A 19,874-nucleotide genomic window follows, 5' to 3' on the forward strand; every position below is an offset into this window, starting at 1 on the left:
AGAGCAGATAGGGTTTTAAGTAAAAAAGGAGTGGTCACCAGATTCACAAGAAAGTGGTCAAATGAAAGCCTTAAATCCAAACCATTAGGCATGGCTGTCATAACATGGCTGCTATTATTGCAGAGTGCTCAATGACAGTGAACTAAAAAATACATGTGAACAGCATGAATCTACTGTGCAGAGGTGAGAGAGAGATTATTAGAAAAGGTTACTACTCTGCCTAGGTGGAAAGTGGCTGTTTGTTGCTGTTTGCAATTGTAATAGGTTACATTTGCATGGTCAGTCTGAGAAAATGAATGGTCAGTGTGTGTGTGTATGTGTGTGTGTGTGTGTGTGTGTGTGTGTGTGTGTGTGTGTGTGTGTGTGTGTGTGTGTGTGTGTGTGTGTGTGTGTGTGTGTGTGTGTGTGTGTGTGTGTGTGTGTGTGTGTGTGTGTGTGTGTGGCGGGTTGAGAGAGTGAGAGAGAGCGAGAGAGAGAGACCGTGACTGACAAAGAGAGAGAGAGAGTGACTGACAGAGAGAGAGAGAGAGACTGACAGACAGACAGAGAGTGTGACTGACAAACAGAGAGAGGGACAGAGACAGAGAGAGTGACAGAGACAGAGAGAGAAACCCTTTAATGTCAAACAATTAAAATTGCTCAATCATAGGCGAGGAATGCAGGATAATGGCAGTGCACTTTTAGTGATGAGTGGCCAACAACTGACAGACAGGCATGTTGACATTTATGAAGACTGATAGATGATGCAACACCTTCACTGTTGAGATGTGATGAGACGCTGACAGCTGGACAGATCCTTGGTCTGGCATAATAATGTTTCTCACATATACAGTACAAACATTAAAAAAAAGGGACTGCAACCACTGCAAGTGGAATGTCTCCCCCTCCCCTATCAGCAAATAGTTCTATCCATATTGTCCAGTTTTAACAGTATATGTATATCCAGTATATGTCATGTCACTCACTGCTGCTTCTTGTAGCCACTGAGAATACCATCATAAGTAGAGTGTGCAGCAGAGGTAGTTTGGTGGGCTACAGTCAAGTGATAAGTACCCTTGTCTGAGACCATAGCAAATGCATATTTATTCAAACATATAAAGAAATCCCAGCTGAACTACATTACTTTCAGTGTTACCAATAGCTTAGATTTAAATACATATTTTATCATTATTGTGATAACATGTTAGACAAGTATATGTACATACTGTGTACTCTGCACTGTATTGACTCTAATTCTATTCTAGCATTTAGAAATCACCCGACACAGCAATTAGCGATAGTACCACGCGTTGGCCTCTTTCTCTGCCTGATGATGATGTGCGTAATTTCGAGTTACATTCAACCAGACAAAAGCGCTGGTGCTTCTCATAGTTGTGTTCCCGAGTCACCCGTTCACTGAATGTTTCCAAACAGTCACATTTTGAGAACCGTTAATGCCATCTGCGCTGCTCTGGTGACGTCGCATTGCGCATCCCAATGTGAATATGGACTGGCTATTTAATTGTATCTGGTCAGGTGCTACAGATATTGCTCGATGGGTGTTTGTAAGTTTTGTTGAAACTCACGCTGAATTATGTTGGCTACAGTGGGTGTGATCTTGAGTCGTGTCTGTGTGCATAATGCACAGCATAGGCTATAAGAAAATGGACCCGTTGTGAAACGTAAGTTGATGAGAAAAGCACCGTGTTCTGCCCTGCTGCTCCAGTAGCCTGTGGCTCTGATGGTGTCATAGAGGGGGGGGGGGGGTCGGTAGGTGGCAGTCGTGTCCCATCTGGTGCAGGGAGCCGCTGAGAAACAGGCCTTCCAACCTCTCTCTCTCTCTCTCTCTCTCTCTCTCTCTAACGCACACACACACATTCTTAAGTCGTGCACGCACGGGGGCAAACACACGCGCATCCATATTACCCCCAGACGCATCGCTCCTCATGACATCAAGTGATAATGCAATTGACCAATCAGTGGGTAGATGATGGCAGGAAATTGGATAATTGTATTTCACCCATCAAAAGTGAGAAAGGGTGCGTGGGGAAAATATAGCGGGACCCACAAAAAGGCAGACGCAACACATGAATGCGCGTCAAAGGAGAGGTGTTCAGCCAGTCTAGAGGGAGTATTTCTTCTGCACTGACTGGCGATATACAAATGGTCTTGTTTTGAGTGAGGGAGGAAGCCAGTGCCGTCTGGGTGTGAGGCAACGGCACGCTGCAACAGAGGAGAAACTACTTCCCCGCACTGTCCCCTATCTATTGTCTAGACCTTCGAACTTGCACATGCATGTTATCATATGATCTATGTGAGAGTGCACAAATGCATTGCATGCATAAGTTGTAGATTGTTGGATGTAAACTAATTCTTAGCCTGATAAATTGTGGTCAGAGCTATTGGCCATCATCCCAACGCGCAATTTTTGTTGGCGAAGAGTGCACACGGAGGATCATCACTAAATGGATATTCGTTCCCTCTTGTGAGATATCAGTGGATTGGCGGTACTGGAGAGTCCTATCTGACATACGTATAGAGCAAGAGAACAGAGAGAGGAGACGATGATTGCTGTGGGGGAAAACTGACAGGAGCAGCTTGGTGAACAAACGGCTCTCGAGACGCAATGAGAAGTCGGGACACGAAACCTTTGGAACTATAATAGGCCTAATATTATAGCGTTATATTAGCTTATCCTATGAAACATACTCATACAATTTTCATTGGATTTGAGAGTCAGAGACCAAGGAAGGGGATTTCGTTGTTAACCCTGTAAACAAGGCTATAATGCATTTATAGGCTATACAACCTGCTGGATTTTCCACCTGACTCGCCGCAGGTTCTTACATCAAACATACTGACGCCTATGAACATCGATGGAATAATCTATCAGAAGACAAAGATAAGCCTGACGACTGTATCATTCTTCATCCAATCCACCCGACGAATTCATAGGCTACATCAACTCCGGGACCCCATCCAACGACATTCAATACGGAGGAAAAGATTAGTAAGAATCTTGAAATCCGCACTGGGTTGTGCGTTGAAATCTAATCAGATTCCAGTGGGGTTGCAGAGTAGCAAGGGGAAGCGTGAGAAAAGTTCCAGCTAAAAGCGTGACAGCGGGAAGACAACTATCAATCTCTTTATTTTTGCTCAATATGTCTGTCGATGATGTTCAGCCGTAGATTATGATGAGGTTTGAGGATGTTATCAATCTGGGGGTCCACGGCTGCGTGAGACGGTGTCTTTAGTGGTCTGGCTCTGAAGAGGTTGGTTTTGTTTTTATTGAAAATAAAAATATAAGGGCTGGATCTGGGAAGAGCTCGGATTTCTCCTGATTCAAAAAATGGTACCGGACAGCGACATAGATATAATTGTGCCTTGTTAACCTCACAGCGGGGTATCGCTCTGCATCGAACCATTAGTTTTAACAGTGCCTCCGTATTATTTGCCTCTTGAAAAATATGATTATGGTGATGGATAATGTGACTCTATTATCAATGTGCAAGTCCTAAATCTCAACCGATTGATATTAATTGATGGATTAAATTCTACATCGTTTGCAATCTGGGGACCGGATAAGGTGTGTGAAAGTATCACCACGGAGTCTGCCAAATTGCTTGAGAATTGCGGATGTATTTTCGATGCAGTTTTCGAGGGGAAGGAGCTGAAGAGCCAACTGTCGTTGTTTGAATCAGCTATCCTGCTAACATCAGCATCTTTGGTGACAAGTAAGTTATATGTGCTAATTTTGTTTAGTTGAATTGATTTCTAAATGGCACTAACACCTTGCCCACATTGAATTACGGTTTTAGCTAAAGCATATTGGTAATCTGGTAGAGGTAGGCTATTTAAAATCCGCGTTCCTTTGCTGCTCTATCTCACTTTGCCGTGTTATGTTACGACATAGACTAAACAAAAAGCTTCATCCGACTTCATCTGACAAAAAAGCATATTTTGTGTGATGTGATGAATGGACCATTCGATGTGTGTGTGTTCGCGTGCGTATGTGGTGGAGCGCTCTGGCAAATGCTTGTCGATTCAGCCTTTATTCGACTAACCTATACACATGTTATTTTATCATGAGGCTGATGCTGATACCACAAATAGCCCAAACTGATCAAAATGTGTGGAGAGGATGGTTGACTCTGTTTTGTTGAGTAGTGGTGATGCAGTCTGTTGCATCCCATTTGCTGTATTAGGACCGTTGGATTTCAGCACCTACCAAAGGCCAAATAACATTCAGAATATCTAATATTTTATGCTGATTATAATATGCACAGTAGACCCACCAATAGCTATTTGTAGAACACATTGCTGTGCAATTGACTTCAAACTGTTATGTTATTAAGGCTCCTCGCATGCGCCAGGGTGAAAAGCCTAACATAAGAGCACTGCCATGTCTTTGAGAATGATGTTTGCAAGAACACTATAGGGCTGTAGCTAATGCACTTTCATTTCCACCTATCCATGGAGGGTAGTGTCTGTTTTAATGCGGAGGCGCTGCGCTCCAATGTGTGCTTGAGTTCGGCTCGCCGTTGCTGTTTGCTCAGTGCTCGTATTAAGGGAGCTGTCCCTCATAAACGTGGTGCTGAAATGACAAGCTTCGCTTGCGTATGGAGGCCGCTATGCAGTCTGCTGGCTAGAAACGAACGTAGCATAATGTGTGGTGTATAGCACACATACATGAAGCAGTGGTGTTTTGGTTATATTCCAGTTATGATAATTGACCACCATGCACTGATGTACAGTGTGCCATGGTATGGGATATGGTGTATCGGTTGAAACGGATTGGTTCTCCATTCATTCATTCATCCATCTCACCCATTCATCCATTTTTGGCACTAGGAGCACATGGAAATACACACACACACACACACACACACACACACACACACACACACACACACACACACACACACACACACACACACACACACACACACACACACACACACACACACACACACCCTGAACCCTGCACCCTCCTTCTCACACAGTGGTCTCTTTGATCTCGCAGAGGGACAGCAAGACAGAAGACCACAGAGAACATGCACACACAGGGCCTTGCATCTAGCCAGTAATGAATGTTAGATTAAATTTGACTCCTTCAAAATTAGGTTTTATCATATCTGCATCCCTAAAGCAATTGTTATACAGTATACAACTCTCCTACATGTGAATTTAACCAATTGTCTTTTCTTATTTCAACCACCCATTTGTCTGAAAACAATGCAGTGCATTCAGAAAGTATTCACACCCCTTGACTTTTCCACATTTTGTTGATTTACAGCCTGAATTTAAAATTGATTAAATCGAGATGTTGTGTCACTGGAACAACACCCTATAATCTCAAAGTGGAATTATGTTTTTAGAAATGTTTACAAATGAATTAAAAATAAAAAGCTGAAATGTCTTGGGTCAAGAAGTATTCAACCTTTTGTTGTGGCAAGCCTAAATCATTTCAAGAGTTAACATTTGCTCAACAAGTCACATAATAAGGACTCACTCTGTGAGCAATAATAGTGCAATAATGACTACCTCATCTCTGTACCCCATTTCAAACACAGATTCAACCATAAAGACCAGGGAGGTTTTCCAATGTCTAGCGAAGAAGGGCACCTATTGGTAGTAAGGTAAAAAGCAGACATTGAATATCCGTTCAAACGTGTTGAATATCCATGTTTTAAATGACACTTTGGATGGTGTATCAATACACCCAGTCACTACAAAGTTATAAGGGTCCTTCCTGACTCAGTTGCCGGGGAGGAAGGAAAGCACTCTATGACTTCACCATGAGGCCAATGGTGACCTTAAAACAGTTTCAGAATTTATTGACTGTGATAGGAGAAAATTGAGGATGGATAAATAACATTGTAGTTGCTCCACAATACTAATATAAATGACAGAGTGAAAATAAGGAAGCCGGGACAGAAAAAAATATTCCAAAACATTCATCTTGTTTGCAATAAGGCACTAAAGTAAAACTGCAAAATATGTGGCAAAGAAGTCCACTTTATTTCCTGAATACAAAGTGTTATGTTTGGAGCAAATCCAATACAACACATCAGTGAGTACCGCTCTTCATATGTTCAAGCATGGTGGTGGCTGCATCATGTTATGTGTGTGCTTGTCAGCGGCAAGGACTAGGGAGATTTTTAGGATAAAAATAAATGGAATGGAGCTAAGCAAAAATCCTAGTTCTTTCCAACACACTGGGATGCAAAATCACTTTTCAGCAGGACAATAACCTAAAACACAAGGTCAAACTGGATTTGCTTACCAAGACAACATTGAATGTTCCTGAGTGGCCTAGTTACAGTTTTGACTTAAGTTGGCTTGAAAATCTATAGCAAGACTTGACAGAGCCTGATAAAAAAGAAGAATTTGCAAATATTGTACAATCCAGGTGTGCAAAGCTCTTAGAGACTTACCCAGAAAGACTCACAAGTCTAATCGCTAAAGGCGATTCTAACATGCATTGATTGATTCAGGTGTGTGAATACTTACGTAAATTATTTTTTTCAGTATTTCATTTTCAATAAATTGGTCAAGCTTTCTAGAAAACATGGTTTGACTTTGTGATTATGGGGTATTGTGTGTAGATTGGTGAGAAATAAACTATTTAATCTATTTTGAATTCAGGCTATAACTCAACAAAATGTGGAATAAGGCATTGTATATGCTGGATGCAAGCTACTATCGAATAGTATTTTTCCATAATGTTTTTACCATCTTCTCCTATAATACACATACATTGAATCATGGATATATGTAGGTCATTTTAGACGATACAGGTAGTAAGGCTTGGTGAACGCACAGAGAATATTATGACTTGGTTTTAGATTGACTAATGCAGTATCTATCCTACATATCAGTGTTGGAAGTATATACCATGTAGTAGTAATAGTAGTAGTCAGTCATTAATAATACAGCACAGTAGAAGTAATAGGAGTAGTAATGTTATAGCTTCAGTTGCAACTGAGGTTACGCTTGTCATTCTACTGTTGTAGAATTGATCACAGCTTTCTGTCACCTGATTAAAGTGGCCCCCTATTCCCTCAGGTGAGTGAGGGAGTGAACATCTTTCACCCTATTTGAGAAAGCATGTTGCCTTGGGGAGACAAATTAGACTGCTTATTTTATGTTCTTCCCCTGTCAAAGGTTTTAGCATGATAAATCCACTCTATGAATCCCAAAGATGACATTTGTTTGTTGTGGCGTGATGCAGAGCGATTCATGCCTACGAGGAGCCTATCCCTTCTGCATGTTGAGCACTTCTCAAAGGTCCACTTCCCCCCTGAACTTTCCTTTCTATAGAGGTGATAGAAAGACATCATTCTGTGGCTGGGGGTGAGGTGGGGGGTTTGGATGTACTCTATACTAACCAAGGGTAGCTTATGGTAATACATTGTTTTACTTTTGAAATACTTTTAAAAAATACTTTAGAAAGAAAAGAACTTGGATTCTTGTTTTTTAATATTGCAGTAAGATGGTCAACATTTCAGCACGTAGAGTAGTGCCTTCATCATTGTTATAGGTCCATACTCTGTAAAACGTCAATGATACAATGACAACTTCCCATAATCTCCTAGAGTCATGTGCACCTATGTGTTTGTTTATTTTATTATGTACTGGTGACAACAACAGCATCCCCAGTGTGTCTCAGGCATCCCCAGTGGTGCAGTGGTCTCAGAGCAGGTGCAGTGCGGGTACGGAGGACCGAGGGAAAAGTCCTGCTGCTGCTAGCATCAAGCCAGATTTCAGTTGATAACATTGTCACCTCCGCAGACGTCTGTTTCATGTCCAATTCCTCCCCTCGTTGCGGTCTCAGTAATCCATTGAAAATTGTGCCAAGCGGCCCTGTCAAAAAATTAATGAACTTGTCAGCCAGAAAAGGGTAGCATTGCGACAAGATGTCAGCCCCTCGTGAAGCCACAGAGCATATGCCCATGTTCCTTTTCCCACATCCTCCTTTGAAATGTTGCTTATTTCTTCAGACTGTGACTCCGTTCAGATCAGGGCCATCGCTTTGTGCCATTTAATAAATGTTCATTTGTTAAATCGGATTAATCTGGGTAAAGCCCCAGCTTAGGACACCATTAGCATTCATTTCTCTGACTGATGGGGACTTCTATCAATAATGGAACCGCCTGTACATTTTTCATATTCTCTGGGTAGAAATGTTCTCTGGGGATTGGATTGGTCGTGAAAGGGAAATTAAAAAGTCAGGCAGTTCTGTGTCATCTACACTCTTTGAAAAAAAGGTGCTATCTAGAACTTAAAAGGGTTCTTTGGCTGTCCCCGTACGAGGACCCTTTGAAGAACCCTTTTTGGTTCCAGGTAGAACCCTTTTGGGGTAAATGTTGGCTGCCAGACCAGCAGATAGAAACACCATGGGGGAGGTTGAGACAAGGAGGGGGGCTGGGGTACCAAGAGAGAGCGAGAAAAGGTAGATATGTTTTCAGGTCAAGGCAGTGCTGCGGTGCTGTGAGTATACAGTATAAGCTCTAACTGGATGCATCATCTCAGATGATTGGTGGCTTGTTACATGAGTTCAGTCCCTTGATGACTTCCCATGCCTAGGTGCTGATGTAGGCAATGGTTGAGTCTAGGGCTGTTATGGTGATTGCCACACCAGCAGTCACGAGTCATGACTGCAGTCAGATTCCACGTGACCGTTGAATCAAGGTAACTAGGCTTCTCCAAAACCACGCTCTGAAGCCGCTGATTTTCATTAGTAGCCTACCAAACTTGCTTACGGCCAGTCGCTAATGGCCTGGTACTCAGCGCTCTATTGTCCCTCTAATCACTCTGTCATCAATGCAAATGCATTCGAAAATAAAATCAAACACTTCATGAGAGCCCTGGCATTCAGAGTTTGAATGGAAAAGGATCACCTCTTTCGCAGCAAGAGCCCGCTCCTCATAGCTGGTTGATGCATGGAATTAATAAGTGTTCCCATAAGCCCTTGTTGCGCAACATTTCTATAGGCTATGCTATGCAATTACGTGAGAAAACAGAGTTTTGATGGCCTCTATTAAAAATAGGCATATCCCATGAGCTTTAATCCGTTACATGTAAGGGGTTACAAAAAACGCATAACTGTAATACATTATGTTACTATCAAAAATATTGTAATCAGATTACAGATACTTTTGAAAAACTTGATGATTACTTCGAAGATTACTTTTAAATTCAGAAGGGATGTTTGTGAAAAAAATCTTTGACACTTCTTTGTTTTCTCAATGACATTCAAATCAGCATTGAAAAAAGCTCAAATTTAAGTTTGTTCCACCTGAGCGAGTCTGACCATAAGTCAGAGACCACTATGATGACAAGCTAGTGGGAAGGTTACTGTCCTTTTCTGTGGCTTAACCAACCTGGCTCGTAATTTAACAATTTGTATTCGTATTTACAGATGGCATACACGTTTGTTATTAAGGCATATGAAAGTTCACATGTTCCAAAATGTATTTCTGCTAAAAAACGCATTTTGATTAAAATAAAAGGTTTACATTCAAATGACTCTCCTGTGATGTAGTGACCTGCGACAGTTGGCTAGTTTCCTGAAATGAGTCACAAATGTGTTTGATGGATCGCGGGAAAAGCTTTTGTAGACTACAGTCCAAGCTATGTCTTCCAATGGTGCAACTGCTGTCGGCATCCAAAGATTATCCAACTTGAATAAACACTTGGAGGTAAGGATGACAGCAGTAGTGTAGTCTACGGCGATACGGATATCACTTATTATCTACATTGTGCATGGATGTGAATCACACTGCTGCTCTCTCATTTAGCTATTTGTGGCTTACTGATTGTGTTTGTTGTGGATGGCTGTTCACAAATCTAAATATGTATTTGAAGTCAATAATGGTTGAATTCAAGAAGTTTAAGCTGCCAATCAATCATTGTTTTTGAAACCAGTGTACAGCCAGTGAAAAATGCACTCCTGCAACAGCTGTACAGGGCAGATCACACCCTATGAAATAAAAGTGGTGCTTTTATTGCTCAATCTAATTCATGCTGATAAAAACAAAAATCAATAGACCTAATGAACACATGCTCAAACTCGTAAACTTTTGATAGACTTAAAGGGGCAATCTGTAGTTGCTACATCCTTTTTTGGACTTATAAGTTATATATATTAATGTATAGATATAATTTAATCGTATTATTAAATGTAGTAGAAAGCAGTGGGTTAGAAGAAGCCTACATAACCAACCCATAAAGTAAAATTTTACCTCCATATATGGCCAGCTATGTAAACTTTAACATTGATTTATCCTGCAATAGATGTTGTTCAATTGGTAACATACACTTTTATCTTCTTCTAATGCCTCTTAAGGGGAAAGTAATCTAAAAGTAACTAAATGTAATCAGATTATGTTACTGAATTTGGGTAATCCAAAAGTTACGTTACTGATGACAATTTTGGACCGGAAACTATTAACTGTAACGGATTACATTTAGAAAGTAACCTACCCAACCCAAAACTCATTGCACACATATATTGTTTAGGATATGTAAAGACAAGATTACATTGAGAATAGTCTGATGTTTGACAATATTATCACTTGTGAAGGAAGGCAAGAAACAGCACATGCATTTTTTGCGACTTTTTCAAATCATAGTCGCATGCTTTATGTAGCCTAGCCCGGTATAGGCGTATTTGTTTGGATAAGGTTTGCATTCCAACTAAAGTGGCCAAATAACTCTAAGTGTAGTCTATAGGCCTATGACCCCTGGAACAGGGTTGGAGAGCCCATAGCCTACAGAGCCTAGTGAAAGGTTTTCTTATAAGCCCAGTCATTGTGCAATCGCGCGTGAGTTTTGACTAGCCACTATTTAAAAGATGATCCCAGCTTTCTCATGCTGCTATATTTATTCCTCAATTCTTAAAATTACGCATATTAATCCGCTTTACAACCTTTGTAGACTACCTGGCATATTAAAAACGCCTCCTACATTCGAGTGCAGCTTACGGATGACATGTTTTTTTGTGGGCCATTCTAAATTAAAAATAATCCCATGCATATATTAGTAGGCTATATGTAAAGAATAGATTACACTGAGAATAGTCAGATGGGTGAGAATATTGTCAAGCTTGTCAAATTGTGAATGAGAGACTGTTGAAGTGTTTGCAGCCTTTGCAAGAAACAAAGCAGAGCACATGCCTTTCATGCACATTTTTTCTAATTATCATTAGAGTCACATCATGCAGCCTGAGAATGTATTTGAAATTAAAACAGCCTAAGGTTTGCATCACAACTAAAGTTGCATAAATAACTCTGATTTAAGCATATAGGAGGACCTGTTTCAAATTATAGGCTATGCGTGGAAGCCCGGAGATGCGAAAGTGTTTATGTTAATTAACGTTCAATTATCGTAAGACCGGCAGTTATTTTCATGACAATAACTGTCTGACAAAATTTCATGACCACCAAAGCCCTAGTTTAGTCACCCCACAACAATTGACCTTAGAAATATGTATTTTGACCCCAGCTGCAGGAAGCCGACACTCAAACTAACATACAGAAGTCCTACACAGGATGTTGGGATTGTGAGCTATTCATGCACATCTTTTCAACTCATTTCTCTTCGAAGTGGTTTATTTGTGGATGAGATGTTGAGTCATTATTTTGCTGTAGAATGGCTTAGCTAAGAGTGGACCTTTTTGTGTATTTTGTTTTATTTGTGGTTGTTATTGTTTTGTCGGCTCAAGCTAATTCTGTAGCACTACAATGATCTACACAGGCATGGATGTTTATTGTAGTTCTGAACACCATTAGCGACCCTGTGCAATAGCCTACTACTAGAGTAAATAGGAACAGCAATGTGTTTTCATTCAGGTTTTTGGTAGTTAAGGTAATCAATTCAGTCTTCAAAGAGTTTTCTGATTTGGGTTCAGGCACTCCTGACATTGATCTAGATTCTTGTTAAGGATCAGAGTTACTATTTCAATCATGTGGAGACTGAAGACGTCAGTGAGCTGTGGACCAACGCACTGGCTTTCTAAATAAACGAAGTCGACAGACACGTACAGACATCCTGCACACACACACACACACACACACACACACACACACACACACACACACACACACACACACACACACACACACACACACACACACACACACACACACACACACACACACACTCCTGATAAACACACACACACTCACGATCAACACACACACACAGCGGCTGTAGTGGGCTCGCTCATTAGTCATCGTCTCCAGCTTGTCTCTCTGAATCTGCCATCCAGGGAAAGGACAGCCGATCCGGAGGAAAGCAGCACTACATTCCTTCAGTCGATGGATTAATCAATGGCTGCTCCTCTCTCCCATCAATCTCAGGGAATAATCTGAGAGACATCCATTCTGTCACACTGGATGCCGGCATGCACTGCTCCTATTACTGTCCTCTCCTTTACAGCCAATTGTACTGTACCAGAGGAGGGGTAGGGGCATGTGAGGTTTGGATAAGTGACCGCAACTGTAGCGTGTGCATACCTTTTAGGGGTTGGCAGTGGTGGTCAAGAAGTCTTTTCCATAGTGGTGGTCAAGTAGACAACTCCATAGTGGTGGTCAAGTAGTCTTTTCCATAGTGGTGATCAAGTAGTCTATTCCATAGTGGTGGTCAAGTAGTCTACTCCATAGTGGTGATAAAGTAGTCTCCTCCAGAGTGGTGGTCAAGTAGTCTTTTCCATAGTGGTGGTCAAGTAGTCTACTCCATAGTGGTGGTCAAGTAGTCTAATCCATAGTGGTGGTCAAGTAGTCTACTCCATATTGGTGGTCAAGTAGTCTTCTCCATATTGGTGGTCAAGTAGTCTGCTCCATATTGGTGGTCAAGTAGTCTGCTCCATATTGGTGGTCAAGTAATCTACTCCATAGTGGTGATCAAGTAGTCTCCTCCATAGTGGTGGTCAAGTAGTCTCCTCCAGAGTGGTGGTCAAGTAGTCTTTTCCATAGTGGTGGTCAAGTAGTCTACTCCATAGTGGTGGTCAAGAAGTCTTTTCCATAGTGGTGGTCAAGTAGACAACTCCATAGTGGTGGTCAAGTAGTCTTTTCCATAGTGGTGATCAAGTAGTCTATTCCATAGTGGTGGTCAAGTAGTCTACTCCATAGTGGTGATAAAGTAGTCTCCTCCAGAGTGGTGGTCAAGTAGTCTTTTCCATAGTGGTGGTCAAGTAGTCTACTCCATAGTGGTGGTCAAGTAGTCTAATCCATAGTGGTGGTCAAGTAGTCTACTCCATATTGGTGGTCAAGTAGTCTTCTCCATATTGGTGGTCAAGTAGTCTGCTCCATATTGGTGGTCAAGTAGTCTGCTCCATATTGGTGGTCAAGTAATCTACTCCATAGTGGTGATCAAGTAGTCTCCTCCATAGTGGTGGTCAAGTAGTCTCCTCCAGAGTGGTGGTCAAGTAGTCTTTTCCATAGTGGTGGTCAAGTAGTCTACTCCATAGTGGTGGTCAAGAAGTCTTTTCCATAGTGGTGGTCAAGTAGACAACTCCATAGTGGTGGTCAAGTAGTCTTTTCCATAGTGGTGATCAAGTAGTCTATTCCATAGTGGTGGTCAAGTAGTCTACTCCATAGTGGTGATAAAGTAGTCTCCTCCAGAGTGGTGGTCAAGTAGTCTTTTCCATAGTGGTGGTCAAGTAGTCTACTCCATAGTGGTGGTCAAGTAGTCTAATCCATAGTGGTGGTCAAGTAGTCTACTCCATATTGGTGGTCAAGTAGTCTTCTCCATATTGGTGGTCAAGTAGTCTGCTCCATATTGGTGGTCAAGTAGTCTGCTCCATATTGGTGGTCAAGTAATCTACTCCATAGTGGTGATCAAGTAGTCTCCTCCATAGTGGTGGTCAAGTAGTCTCCTCCAGAGTGGTGGTCAAGTAGTCTTTTCCATAGTGGTGGTCAAGTAGTCTCCTCCATAGTGGTGATCAAGTAGTCTGCTCCATATTGGTGGTCAAGTAGTCTGCTCCATATTGGTGGTCAAGTAGTCTACTCCATACTGGTGGTCAAGTAGTCTACTCCATATTGGTGGTCAAGTAGTCTGCTCCATATTGGTGGTCAAATAGTCTACTCCATATTGGTGGTCAAGTAGTCTACTCCATGGTGGTGGTCAAGTAGTCTGCTCCATATTGGTGGTCAAATAGTCTACTCCATATTGTTGGTCAAGTAGTCTACTCCATATTGGTGGTCAAGTAGTCTGCTCCATATTGGTGGTCAAGTAGTCTACTCCATACTGGTGGTCAAGTAGTCTACTCCATATTGGTGGTCAAGTAGTCTGCTCCATATTGGAGGTCAAGTAGTCTACTCCATACTGGTGGTCAAGTAGTCTACTCCAAATTGGTGGTCAAGTAGTCTGCTCCATATTGGTGGTCAAATAGTCTACTCCATATTGGTGGTCAAGTAGTCTACTCCATATTGGTGGTCAAGTAGTCTGCTCCATATTGGTGGTCAAATAGTCTACTCCATATTGGTGGTCAAGTAGTCTACTCCATATTGGTGGTCAAGTAGTCTGCTCCATATTGGTGGTCAAATAGTCTACTCCATATTGACCACCAAGTAGTCTACTCCATATTGGTGGTCAAGTAGTCTACTCCATATTGGTGGTCAAGTAGTCTGCTCCATATTGGTGGTCAAGTAGTCTGCTCCATATTGGTGGTCAAGTAGTCTACTCCATATTGTTGGTCAAGTAGTCTACTCCATATTGGTGGTCAAGTAGTCTGCTCCATATTGGTGGTCAAGTAGTCTACTCCATATTGGTGGTCAAGTAGTCTAGCCCGTAGGAGGTAATGGCTTTAAACAAAAACAAGCTGAAATATTCTTGTTGTGCTGTGACTCAACGATGTCCCCTTTCCTCTCGCCCCTCTCCCCTCATTCTCCCGCCCCAAAACTCAACTAAAAGTAGTGACCTGGAATTCAAGTTGCCATGTTAGTCAGTCACCACAGGCCTTACCTCACCCACCTTGTCAGTCTTGCCGAGGTTCAACTTAATGACTTAGCCCCCCCCCCCTCTTTTCTCCTTCCCCCTTACACCATGCATGAATGTACAAGGTGCAGAATCGAGAGAGTGGCGGCCCCTGAAGTAAGGTTGTGCTGACGTGACAGCCTGGGTGAAGGAAAACATACACACGCATGCATACACACACGGCAACACACCACCGACACACGTGTCTCCAGAGAAACCAATCCTCTTGCCTCCAGGGCAGCGTGACAGCGTCTGCTGAAAGTGATAGTGGCCCAGGTCGCCACATTAATTTCTGCTGCTAAATGAAAAGGTTAAAGGGACTGAGAGAGGGTGACGTGTTGTCTTTCACCTCCTCCCGCCCACTCTCAGGCCTCCTCCTAATGAAGGTGAGACTATAGATCCCTTCCCTTTACTGCGAAAAAGGACCAAAAGAAAGAGACAGAGTATGGAGGGATAAACAGAGAGAGAGAGAGAAATGTTAATGATGGGAGCAGGAGTAATCTGCATGTAATAGGTTATTTGGAAATGCAGAAAAAGGGAGACTGCTGGAGTTGATTGGTCTTATTTGAGTTCATTAATGCAATTTCCCCTCACAAAGAGCCTGTGCAGAACCTTTCAAGCTAAAAGAATGACTAAATCAGTCATGGTGACTGGGCCTATGTGCTCTGTAAAAGACTGTGTCATAGCACACACATGCACACACACGTGCGCACGTACAGACACAAACACAGACTTGTCTGTGTCCCCTGTCAACAAGTGGTGTTTTGAAAGATTATAAATTGAGATGGAAGGACTTTGAGTGAAGTGGTGCCCTGATGCTGGTATGGCTGGGTGACCTGTTACTGGGGAGAGATTGTGTTTTATTTTCTGGTTGCTGCAGTCCTCTCCTCTGCAGTCCCTTTCAAAGGCATACTGTAGCCCAGTCTAGAGGGAGAATGGTGATGGCTGAAGCCAACACTCAGTATGAGGACAGGCATAATATATCACCTGTGTGTATGCATTAACCTCAGAGAGTTTCTCCTTTCATGGGTTGTCTGGAGACATCATTATTCATCACCGTTGGCTGAGAAAATAGGGCAACGGTGGTTGAGCCGAGCACATGCAATGAAAATGTAACTGTCAGCCAGGTGTTTGAAATGTTTCAGATTTACTGTGTCTGGAATCTATTTTACTGTTGCCTCTTAACTTTGGGCAAAGTCAAGGTGCCTCATTATATAATTTAAGGTTAAATTCTAAATTCTCCATTCCACGGGTCATAAGTTAGCATCAAAGGCATGGTATGTTACATTTTAGGCTACGTTTATGAGTGTGTCATTCCTTGCAAACAATAACCTCTGCTTTATGGTGTGAAGCTGTAGCATAATCATGGATTGCTATTGCATCTATTACTATGCAGATGAAAGGGCCTTGCAGAGAGTAGAGAGAGAGAAAGAGAGAGAGAAAGAAAGAGGGAGGGAGGGAGAGAGAGAAGCCTGCATCGCTGATGACTCAAACGCCCACGTATATTACCTCACATCTAGATTAATCAGAGTCTACAGAAAACTCACTAACGCGATTACAGAGCTTAATATAATCACCCCATATTCATAGTATATAATAGCATCAGATTTGATAATGGAAATGATCATGTTTTCTGTGATATGATCATGTACTCTGATCCCATTTTGAGCATTTTTATACTCACATCCTGTTGAGATGTGTGCTATAATGCAAACACAGCTGGGATCAGTCCCTCGTATGGTATCTTTGAGGTTATAGATCAGTGTTTGTCCTGCTTTTTTGCTAGATATGTGTATTACCTGCACTGAGGTGTCTCATAATCAATATTGATGAGTTTTCATATATCTCAATGAGGCAGTGTCCTTCAATCCCAGATTTTTGTACTAACATGTCTAATTCAACAAATGATCAAGGGATAAAAACACTAAGGAGAGTCATGTAATGGCTGCCATTTCCCCTCCCTCCCTCCCTCCCTCCCTCCCTCCCTCCCTCCCTCCCTCCCTCCCTCCCTCCCTCCCTCCCTCCCTCCCTCCCTCCCTCCCTCCCTCCCTCCCTCCCTCCCTCCCTCCCTCCCTTCCCTCTCTCCCTCCCTCCCTCCCTTCCCTCCCTTCCCTCCCTGTGTGTTGGTCTCCCCCAGACTGCAGCCTTCTGTAGACCCAGGGGTGTAGGATGAGCGTCTGGGATCTGGACAGCTGGGACGGGCTTCTCCATCTGTCTCCCTGAACCTCTCTTTAACTCCCAGACCCAATCAGCCTGGCAGGACTCAAACACTAGTGCAGCTAGCACACAGCTAGCACACAACTAGCACCGCTCCACTCTGCTCAGCAGAAAGAGCCTGGCCTGCCAGTCAATTAGTTAATACTAGAGTACAGCACAGTACACAATGTCTGTGTTTTCTTCACATCTATCTCAGCCAGTATGTATCACTTTCTCTCTCCCTCTCTCTCTCTCTCTCTCTCTCACTCGCTCTTGCTCTCACTCTCTCCCTCTTTCTATCTCTCTCTCACTCTCTACCCTTCACTCGTTCTCTCTCCCTCTTTCTCCTTGTCTCTGTCCTTGATGCGTCAGTCATTCAGCCACCTGTGTGTAGACTGGATTTGCCCTATGAGGGGAGTTTTGATCTGACAGGAAGAGACTTGAACTTGATGTAATCCTGTGTGTCTCCGGGGAGTCTAATGAGGTACTAGTGTGTCTGCCTGGTAAGGTCAGGGCCCTGTGACAGAGACTGCCAACTCACTCCCAGACAACATGGATGACAGAGGGAAAGAACGACATGGTGGAAAGTGAAAACAGCTCCTTGAGATACAGTATATTGCAGCTATTGTTTTTATATAGAAGCTATCCAATATGGTGCTACCTAAATAGTGTCTTAACTTCCCTGTGCCTTACCAAAACTACAACTTCACAGTTGACATAATCCAATGTATTTGTAATTAGAGATTGCATCTTTAATGTACACAGATAGAGTGGTGTTATGTGTGCCTATCCTATCCCCGGTCATCTACATATTACCCTATCCTATCCCCTATAATCTACATATTACCCTATCCTATCCCCTATCATGTACATATTACCCTATACTATCCCCTATCATGTACATATTACCGTATCCTATCCCCTATCATGTACATTTGACCCTATCCTGTCCCCTATCATGTACATTTTACACTATCATATACCCTATCATGTACTGCACGTTTTACGCTATCCTATCACCTATCCTGTACATATTATCCTATCCTATCCCCTGTCATGTACATTTTACACTAGCATATACCCTATCATGTACTGTACATATTACACTATCCTATCTCCTATCCTGTACATATTACCCTATCCTATTCTCTATCATGTACATATTACCCTATCCCATCCCGTATCATGTACATTTTATTTTATCCTATCCCCTATCATGTACTGTACATATTACACTATCCTATCCCCTATCATGTACATTTTACACTATCCTATCCCCTATCATGTACTGGATACACTATCCTATGCACTATCCTGTAAATATGACCCTATCCTATCCCCTATCATGTACATTTTACACTATCCCATCCCTTATCCTGTACATATTACCCTATCCTCTCACCTTTCCTCCCATCCACAGTCACACATACCCATGCCCAGATCTACCATGCCAACATGATTTAAGACGAATGGTCATTCAAAAAAAATAAAGAATAGTCTGATTGGTCACTTGGAGTGGCAGCATGTTATAGGAGGGTACTGTGACTCCCTTTCTCTCTCAATCTCGCTGTGTGTGTGTGTGTGTGTGTGTGTGTGTGTGTGTGTGTGTGTGTGTGTGTGTGTGTGTGTGTGTGTGTGTGTGTGTGTGTGTGTGTGTGTGTGTGTGTGTGTGTGTGTGTGTGTGTGTGTGTGTGTGTGTGTGTGTTACCCCATGGCACACCTCCTGCAGCCTGCGCCAGACTCTTCGCCCTGTGGGGCACAATGTTTGGCTGTGACAGGCCCGTCTGCCACAAAACAGAACAACACTGTCACACAATTGCCAAGGTCTGTCCACATACAGTACTTATTATCATCCTCTGGTAATGCAGCAATACAGAATATCACCTCATCTATGCACACATGTACATGTATGGATATATATCTATAAAAAAATACAATGTTAGATAAAGTGAAGATAGCCAGTTAGATATGTAAACTTCACTGTTTTGTACACATCCCATTAGCTACCACATTATACCACTTACTATCCTGTGCTTCATGTGGTTCACATTGATTACAGAGTCTACATGAATGAAGGCTTTATATTCCTGCCAGGTATAGACCTTCAGGAATATATCTTAAAGGGAAAAACTTTATTTGTCACATACGCGGAAATCCACTGTAGAACTTGCCATGAAATGTTATTTTTTTATTTTATTTCACCTTTATGTAACCGGGTAGGCAAGTTGAGAACAAGTTGTCATTTACAATTGCGACCTGGCCAAGATAAAGCAAAGCAGTTTGACACATACAACAACACAGTTACACATGGAGTAAAACAAACATACAGTAAATAATACAGTAGAAAAATAAGTCTATATACAATGTGAGCAAATGAAGTGAGATAAGGGAGGTAAAGGCAAAAAAGGCCATGGTGGTGAAGTAAATACAATATAGCAAGTAAAACACTGGAATGGTAGATTTGCAGTAAAAGAAAGTGCAAAGTAGAAATAGAAATAATGGGGTGCAAAGGAGCAAAATAAATAAATAAATACAGTAGGGAAAGAGGTAGATATTTGGGCTAATTATAGAGGGGCTATGTACAGGTGGAGTAATCTGTGAGCTGCTCTGACAGCTGGTGCTTAAAGCTAGTGAGGGAGATAAGTGTTTCCAGTTTCAGAGATTTTTGTAGTTTGTTCCAGTCATTGGCAGCAGAGAACTGTAAGGAGAGGCGGCCG

The 19,874-nt window shown here is 42.2% G+C and overlaps 1 protein-coding gene across 1 annotated transcript in view; it reads left to right on the plus strand.

Annotated features, from left to right (window-relative positions):
- Window positions 1-1,964: 1,964 nt before the first annotated feature.
- lrrc4ca (leucine rich repeat containing 4C, genome duplicate a) overlaps window positions 1,965-19,874 on the plus strand; it is a 117,719-nt gene continuing 99,809 nt past the window's right edge. The window contains 1 exon segment of the mRNA XM_014125110.2: window positions 1,965-3,713. The gene's annotated coding sequence lies outside the window, so the exon portion shown is untranslated.

Source organism: Salmo salar, chromosome ssa10, assembly GCF_905237065.1.
Source record: "Salmo salar chromosome ssa10, Ssal_v3.1, whole genome shotgun sequence".
NCBI classification, from domain to species: Eukaryota; Metazoa; Chordata; class Actinopteri; order Salmoniformes; family Salmonidae; genus Salmo; species Salmo salar.